Raw genomic sequence first — 10,478 nt, forward strand, 5'->3', positions numbered from 1 at the left:
ATTATATATTAAAGTAGTTCTTCAATATGCCTCTACATTATATATTAAAGTAGTTCTTCAATATACTCTACATTATATATTAAAGTAGTTCTTCAATATGTCTCTACATTATATATTAAAGTAGTTCTTCAATATACCTCTACATTATATATTAAAGTAGTTCTTCAATATGTCTCTACATTATATATTAAAGTAGTTCTTCAATATGTCTCTACATTATATATTAAAGTAGTTCTTCAATATATTAAAGTAGTTCTTCTACATTATATATTAAAGTAGTTCTTCAATATACCTCTACATTATATATTAAAGTAGTTCTTCAATATACCTCTCTACATTATATATTAAAGTAGTTCTTCAATATACCTCTACATTATATATTAAAGTATTTCTTCAATATGTCTCTACATTATATATTAAAGTAGTTCTTCAATATGTTTTACATTATATATTAAAGTAGTTCTTCAATATGTCTCTACATTATATATTAAAGTAGTTCTTCAATATACCTCTACATTATATATTAAAGTAGTTCTTCAATATACCTCTACATTGTATATTAAAGTAGTTCTTCAATATACCTCTACATTATATATTAAAGTAGTTCTTCAATATGTCTCTACATTATATATTAAAGTAGTTCTTCAATATACCTCTACATTATATATTAAAGTAGTTCTTCAATATGTCTCTACATTATATATTAAAGTAGTTCTTCAATATACCTCTACATTATATATTAAAGTAGTTCTTCAATATGTCTCTACATTATATATTAAAGTAGTTCTTCAATATACCTCTACATTATATATTAAAGTAGTTCTTCAATATACCTCTACATTATATATTAAAGTAGTTCTTCAATATACCTCTTCAATATACCTCTACATTATATATTAAAGTAGTTCTTCAATATACCTCTACATTATACATTATATATTAAAGTAGTTCTTCAATATACCTCTACATTATATATTAAAGTAGTTCTTCAATATACCTCTACATTATATATTAAAGTAGTTCTTCAATATACCTCTACATTATATATTAAAGTAGTTCTTCAATATGCCTCTACATTATATATTAAAGTAGTTCTTCAATATACCTCTACATTATATATTAAAGTAGTTCTTCAATATGTCTCTACATTATATATTAAAGTAGTTCTTCAATATGTCTCTACATTATATATTAAAGTAGTTCTTCAATATACCTCTACATTATATATTAAAGTAGTTCTTCAATATGTCTCTACATTATATATTAAAGTAGTTCTTCAATATGTCTCTACATTATATATTAAAGTAGTTCTTCAATATACCTCTACATTATATATTAAAGTAGTTCTTCAATATACCTCTACATTATATATTAAAGTAGTTCTTCAATATACCTCTACATTATATATTAAAGTAGTTCTTCAATATGTCTCTACATTATATATTAAAGTAGTTCTTCAATATGCCTCTACATTATATATTAAAGTAGTTCTTCAATATACCTCTACATTATATATTAAAGTAGTTCTTCAATATACCTCTACATTATATATTAAAGTAGTTCTTCAATATACCTCTACATTATATATTAAAGTAGTTCTTCAATATGTCTCTACATTATATATTAAAGTAGTTCTTCAATATACCTCTACATTATATATTAAAGTAGTTCTTCAATATACCTCTACATTGTATATTAAAGTAGTTCTTCAATATACTCTACATTATATATTAAAGTAGTTCTTCAATATACCTCTACATTATATATTAAAGTAGTTCTTCAATATACCTCTACATTATATATTAAAGTAGTTCTTCAATATGCCTCTACATTATATATTAAAGTAGTTCTTCAATATGTCTCTACATTATATATTAAAGTAGTTCTTCAATATACCTCTACATTATATATTAAAGTAGTTCTTCAATATACCTCTACATTATATATTAAAGTAGTTCTTCAATATGTCTCTACATTATATATTAAAGTAGTTCTTCAATATGTCTCTACATTATATATTAAAGTAGTTCTTCAATATACCTCTACATTATATATTAAAGTAGTTCTTCAATATGTCTCTACATTATATATTAAAGTAGTTCTTCAATATACCTCTACATTATATATTAAAGTAGTTCTTCAATATGTCTCTACATTATATATTAAAGTAGTTCTTCAATATACCTCTACATTATATATTAAAGTAGTTCTTCTACATTATATATTAAAGTAGTTCTTCAATATACCTCTACATTATATATTAAAGTAGTTCTTCAATATGTCTCTACATTATATATTAAAGTAGTTCTTCAATATACCTCTACATTATATATTAAAGTAGTTCTTCAATATGTCTCTACATTATATATTAAAGTAGTTCTTCAATATGTCTCTACATTATATATTAAAGTAGTTCTTCAATATGTCTCTACATTATATATTAAAGTAGTTCTTCAATATACCTCTACATTATATATTAAAGTAGTTCTTCAATATACCTCTACATTATATATTAAAGTAGTTCTTCAATATACCTCTACATTATATATTAAAGTAGTTCTTCAATATACCTCTACATTATATATTAAAGTAGTTCTTCAATATGTCTCTACATTATATATTAAAGTAGTTCTTCAATATACCTCTACATTATATATTAAAGTAGTTCTTCAATATGTCTCTACATTATATATTAAAGTAGTTCTTCAATATACCTCTACATTATATATTAAAGTAGTTCTTCAATATACCTCTACATTATATATTAAAGTAGTTCTTCAATATACCTCTACATTATATATTAAAGTAGTTCTTCAATATGTCTCTACATTATATATTAAAGTAGTTCTTCAATATGTCTCTACATTATATATTAAAGTAGTTCTTCAATATGTCTCTACATTATATATTAAAGTAGTTCTTCAATATACCTCTACATTATATATTAAAGTAGTTCTTCAATATGTCTCTACATTATATATTAAAGTAGTTCTTCAATATGTCTCTACATTATATATTAAAGTAGTTCTTCAATATACCTCTACATTATATATTAAAGTAGTTCTTCAATATACCTCTACATTATATATTAAAGTAGTTCTTCAATATGTCTCTACATTATATATTAAAGTAGTTCTTCAATATGTCTCTACATTATATATTAAAGTAGTTCTTCAATATACCTCTACATTATATATTAAAGTAGTTCTTCAATATGTCTCTACATTATATATTAAAGTAGTTCTTCAATATACCTCTACATTATATATTAAAGTAGTTCTTCAATATGTATATCTACATTATATATTTAAGTAGTTCTTCAATATACCTCTACATTATATATTAAAGTAGTTCTTCAATATGTCTCTACATTATATATTAAAGTAGTTCTTCAATATGTCTCTACATTATATATTAAAGTAGTTCTTCAATATACCTCTACATTATATATTAAAGTAGTTCTTCAATATACCTCTACATTATATATTAAAGTAGTTCTTCAATATACCTCTACATTATATATTAAAGTAGTTCTTCAATATGTCTCTACATTATATATTAAAGTAGTTCTTCAATATACCTCTACATTATATATTAAAGTAGTTCTTCAATATACCTCTACATTATATATTAAAGTAGTTCTTCAATATACCTCTACATTATATATTAAAGTAGTTCTTCAATATGTCTCTACATTATATATTAAAGTAGTTCTTCAATATGTCTCTACATTATATATTAAAGTAGTTCTTCAATATGTCTCTACATTATATATTAAAGTAGTTCTTCATTATATATATTAAAGTAGTTCTTCAATATGTCTACATTATATATTAAAGTAGTTCTTCAATATACCTCTACATTATATATTAAAGTAGTTCTTCAATATACCTCTACATTATATATTAAAGTAGTTCTTCAATATACCTCTACATTATATATTAAAGTAGTTCTTCAATATGTCTCTACATTATATATTAAAGTAGTTCTTCAATATGTCTCTACATTATATATTAAAGTAGTTCTTCAATATGTCTCTACATTATATATTAAAGTAGTTCTTCAATATACCTCTACATTATATATTAAAGTAGTTCTTCAATATACCTCTACATTATATATTAAAGTAGTTCTTCAATATATTAAAGTCTCTACATTATATATTAAAGTAGTTCTTCAATATGTCTCTACATTATATATTAAAGTAGTTCTTCAATATACCTCTACATTATATATTAAAGTAGTTCTTCAATATACCTCTACATTATATATTAAAGTAGTTCTTCAATATGTCTCTACATTATATATTAAAGTAGTTCTTCAATATGTCTCTACATTATATATTAAAGTAGTTCTTCAATATACCTCTACATTATATATTAAAGTAGTTCTTCAATATGTCTCTACATTATATATTAAAGTAGTTCTTCAATATGTCTCTACATTATATATTAAAGTAGTTCTTCAATATACCTCTACATTATATATTAAAGTAGTTCTTCAATATGTCTCTACATTATATATTAAAGTAGTTCTTCAATATACCTCTACATTATATATTAAAGTAGTTCTTCAATATGTCTCTACATTATATATTAAAGTAGTTCTTCAATATGTCTCTACATTATATATTAAAGTAGTTCTTCAATATACCTCTACATTATATATTAAAGTAGTTCTTCAATATACCTCTACATTATATATTAAAGTAGTTCTTCAATATACCTCTACATTATATATTAAAGTAGTTCTTCAATATACCTCTACATTATATATTAAAGTAGTTCTTCAATATGTCTCTACATTATATATTAAAGTAGTTCTTCAATATGTCTCTACATTATATATTAAAGTAGTTCTTCAATATGTCTCTACATTATATATTAAAGTAGTTCTTCAATATACCTCTACATTATATATTAAAGTAGTTCTTCAATATGTCTCTACATTATATATTAAAGTAGTTCTTCAATATGTCTCTACATTATATATTAAAGTAGTTCTTCAATATGTCTCTACATTATATATTAAAGTAGTTCTTCAATATACCTCTACATTATATATTAAAGTAGTTCTTCAATATACTCTACATTATATATTAAAGTAGTTCTTCAATATACCTCTACATTATATATTAAAGTAGTTCTTCAATATGTCTCTACATTATATATTAAAGTAGTTCTTCAATATGTCTCTACATTATATATTAAAGTAGTTCTTCAATATACCTCTACATTATATATTAAAGTAGTTCTTCAATATGTCTCTACATTATATATTAAAGTAGTTCTTCAATATACCTCTACATTATATATTAAAGTAGTTCTTCAATATACATCTACATTATATATTAAAGTAGTTCTTCAATATACCTCTACATTATATATTAAAGTAGTTCTTCAATATACCTCTACATTATATATTAAAGTAGTTCTTCAATATACCTCTACATTGTATATTAAAGTAGTTCTTCAATATACCTCTACATTATATATTAAAGTAGTTCTTCAATATGTCTCTACATTATATATTAAAGTAGTTCTTCAATATGTCTCTACATTATATATTAAAGTAGTTCTTCAATATGTCTCTACATTATATATTAAAGTAGTTCTTCAATATGTCTCTACATTATATATTAAAGTAGTTCTTCAATATAATATATTAAAGTAGTTCTTCAATATACCTACATTATATATTAAAGTAGTTCTTCAATATGTCTCTACATTATATATTAAAGTAGTTCTTCAATATGTCTAACATTATATATTAAAGTAGTTCTTCAATATACCTCTACATTATATATTAAAGTAGTTCTTCAATATGTATTATATATTAAAGTAGTTCTTCAATATGTCTCTACATTATATATTAAAGTAGTTCTTCAATATGTCTCTACATTATATATTAAAGTAGTTCTTCAATATACCTCTACATTATATATTAAAGTAGTTCTTCAATATGTCTCTACATTATATATTAAAGTAGTTCTTCAATATGTCTCTACATTATATATTAAAGTAGTTCTTCAATATGTCTCTACATTATATATTAAAGTAGTTCTTCAATATACCTCTACATTATATATTAAAGTAGTTCTTCAATATACCTCTACATTATATATTAAAGTAGTTCTTCAATATGTCTCTACATTATATATTAAAGTAGTTCTTCAATATGTCTCTACATTATATATTAAAGTAGTTCTTCAATATGTCTCTACATTATATATTAAAGTAGTTCTTCAATATGTCTACATCTTCAATACATTATATATTAAAGTAGTTCTTCAATATACTTCTACATTATATATTAAAGTATTTCTTCAATATGTCTCTACATTATATATTAAAGTAGTTCTTCAATATGTTTCTACATTATATATTAAAGTAGTTCTTCAATATGTCTCTACATTATATATCAAAGTAGTTCTTCAATATGTCTCTCTACATTATATATTAAAGTAGTTCTTCAATATGTCTCTACATTATATATTAAAGTAGTTCTTCAATATACCTCTACATTATATATTAAAGTAGTTCTTCAATATACCTCTACATTATATATTAAAGTAGTTCTTCAATATACCTCTACATTATATATTAAAGTAGTTCTTCAATATGTCTCTACATTATATATTAAAGTAGTTCTTCAATATGTCTCTATTATATATTAAAGTAGTTCTTCAATATACCTCTACATTATATATTAAAGTAGTTCTTCAATATGTCTACATTATATATTAAAGTAGTTCTTCAATATACCTCTACATTATATATTAAAGTAGTTCTTCAATATGTCTCTACATTATATATTAAAGTAGTTCTTCAATATACCTCTACATTATATATTAAAGTAGTTCTTCAATATACCTCTACATTATATATTAAAGTAGTTCTTCAATATACCTCTACATTATATATTAAAGTAGTTCTTCAATATGTCTCTACATTATATATTAAAGTAGTTCTTCAATATACTCTACATTATATATTAAAGTAGTTCTTCAATATGTCTCTACATTATATATTAAAGTAGTTCTTCAATATGTCTCTACATTATATATTAAAGTAGTTCTTCAATATGTCTCTACATTATATATTAAAGTAGTTCTTCAATATGTCTCTACATTATATATTAAAGTAGTTCTTCAATATACCTCTACATTATATATTAAAGTAGTTCTTCAATATGTCTCTACATTATATATTAAAGTAGTTCTTCAATATACCTCTACATTATATATTAAAGTAGTTCTTCAATATGTCTCTACATTATATATTAAAGTAGTTCTTCAATATACTCTACATTATATATTAAAGTAGTTCTTCAATATACCTACATTATATATTAAAGTAGTTCTTCAATATACCTCTACATTATATATTAAAGTAGTTCTTCAATATACTCTACATTATATATTAAAGTAGTTCTTCAATATCTACATTATATATTAAAGTAGTTCTTCAATATACACATTATATATTAAAGTAGTTCTTCAATATACCTCTACATTATATATTAAAGTAGTTCTTCAATATGTCTCTACATTATATATTAAAGTAGTTCTTCAATATACCTCTACATTATATATTAAAGTAGTTCTTCAATATACCTCTACATTATATATTAAAGCAGTTCTTCAATATATTAAAGTAGTCTAATATTAAAGTAGTGTTTCAATATGTCTCTACATTATATATTAAAGTAGTTCTTCAATATGTCTCTACATTATATATTAAAGTAGTTCTTCAATATGTCTCTACATTATATATTAAAGTAGTTCTTCAATATACCTCTACATTATATATTAAAGTAGTTCTTCAATATGTCTCTACATTATATATTAAAGTAGTTCTTCAATATGCCTCTACATTATATATTAAAGTAGTTCTTCAATATACCTCTACATTATATATTAAAGTAGTTCTTCAATATGTCTCTACATTATATATTAAAGTAGTTCTTCAATATACCTCTACATTATATATTAAAGTAGTTCTTCAATATGTCTCTACATTATATATTAAAGTAGTTCTTCAATATACCTCTACATTATATATTAAAGTAGTTCTTCAATATGTCTCTACATTATATATTAAAGTAGTTCTTCAATATACCTCTACATTATATATTAAAGTAGTTCTTCAATATGTCTCTACATTATATATTAAAGTAGTTCTTCAATATACCTCTACATTATATATTAAAGTAGTTCTTCAATATGTCTCTACATTATATATTAAAGTAGTTCTTCAATATGTCTCTACATTATATATTAAAGTAGTTCTTCAATATGTCTCTACATTATATATTAAAGTAGTTCTTCAATATACCTCTACATTATATATTAAAGTAGTTCTTCAATATGTCCTCTACATTATATATTAAAGTAGTTCTTCAATATACCTCTACATTATATATTAAAGTAGTTCTTCAATATGTCTCTACATTATATATTAAAGTAGTTCTTCAATATACCTCTACATTATATATTAAAGTAGTTCTTCAATATGTCTCTACATTATATATTAAAGTAGTTCTTCAATATGTCTCTACATTATATATTAAAGTAGTTCTTCAATATACCTCTACATTATATATTAAAGTAGTTCTTCAATATACCTCTACATTATATATTAAAGTAGTTCTTCAATATGTCTCTACATTATATATTAAAGTAGTTCTTCAATATGTCTCTACATTATATATTAAAGTAGTTCTTCAATATGTCTCTACATTATATATTAAAGTAGTTCTTCAATATACCTCTACATTATATATTAAAGTAGTTCTTCAATATACCTCTACATTATATATTAAAGTAGTTCTTCAATATACCTCTACATTATATATTAAAGTAGTTCTTCAATATGTCTCTACATTATATATTAAAGTAGTTCTTCAATATACCTCTACATTATATATTAAAGTAGTTCTTCAATATGTCTCTACATTATATATTAAAGTAGTTCTTCAATATACCTCTACATTATATATTAAAGTAGTTCTTCAATATACCTCTACATTGTATATTAAAGTAGTTCTTCAATATACCTCTACATTATATATTAAAGTAGTTCTTCAATATGTCTCTACATTATATATTAAAGTAGTTCTTCAATATGTCTCTACATTATATATTAAAGTAGTTCTTCAATATACCTCTACATTATATATTAAAGTAGTTCTTCAATATAGAACTACATTATATATTAAAGTAGTTCTTCAATATACCTCTACATTATATATTAAAGTAGTTCTTCAATATACCTCTACATTATATATTAAAGTAGTTCTTCAATATACCTCTACATTATATATTAAAGTAGTTCTTCAATATACCTCTACATTATATATTAAAGTAGTTCTTCAATATACCTCTACATTATATATTAAAGTAGTTCTTCAATATACCTCTACATTATATATTAAAGTAGTTCTTCAATATGTCTCTACATTATATATTAAAGTAGTTCTTCAATATGTCTCTACATTATATATTAAAGTAGTTCTTCAATATACCTCTACATTATATATTAAAGTAGTTCTTCAATATGTCTCTACATTATATATTAAAGTAGTTCTTCAATATGTCTCTACATTATATATTAAAGTAGTTCTTCAATATACCTCTACATTATATATTAAAGTAGTTCTTCAATATGTCTCTACATTATATATTAAAGTAGTTCTTCAATATACCTCTACATTATATATTAAAGTAGTTCTTCAATATGTCTCTACATTATATATTAAAGTAGTTCTTCAATATGCCTCTACATTATATATTAAAGTAGTTCTTCAATATGCCTCTACATTATATATTAAAGTAGTTCTTCAATATACTTCTACATTATATATTAAAGTAGTTCTTCAATATACCTCTACATTATATATTAAAGTAGTTCTTCAATATGTCTCTACATTATATATTAAAGTAGTTCTTCAATATACCTCTACATTATATATTAAAGTAGTTCTTCAATATACCTCTACATTATATATTAAAGTAGTTCTTCAATATACCTCTACATTATATATTAAAGTAGTTCTTCAATATACCTCTACATTATATATTAAAGTAGTTCTTCAATATGCCTCTACATTATATATTAAAGTAGTTCTTCAATATGTCTCTACATTATATATTAAAGTAGTTCTTCAATATGTCTCTACATTATATATAAAAGTAGTTCTTCAATATACCTCTACATTATATATTAAAGTAGTTCTTCAATATGTCTCTACATTATATATTAAAGTAGTTCTTCAATATGCCTCTACATTATATATTAAAGTAGTTCTTCAATATGTCTCTACATTATATATTAAAGTAGTTCTTCAATATGTCTCTACATTATATATTAAAGTAGTTCTTCAATATACCTCTACATTATATATTAAAGTAGTTCTTCAATATGTCTCTACATTATATATTAAAGTAGTTCTTCAATATACCTCTACATTATATATTA

Source organism: Tachypleus tridentatus, chromosome 9 (genome assembly GCF_004210375.1).
Source record: "Tachypleus tridentatus isolate NWPU-2018 chromosome 9, ASM421037v1, whole genome shotgun sequence".
Taxonomy (NCBI): domain Eukaryota; kingdom Metazoa; phylum Arthropoda; class Merostomata; order Xiphosura; family Limulidae; genus Tachypleus; species Tachypleus tridentatus.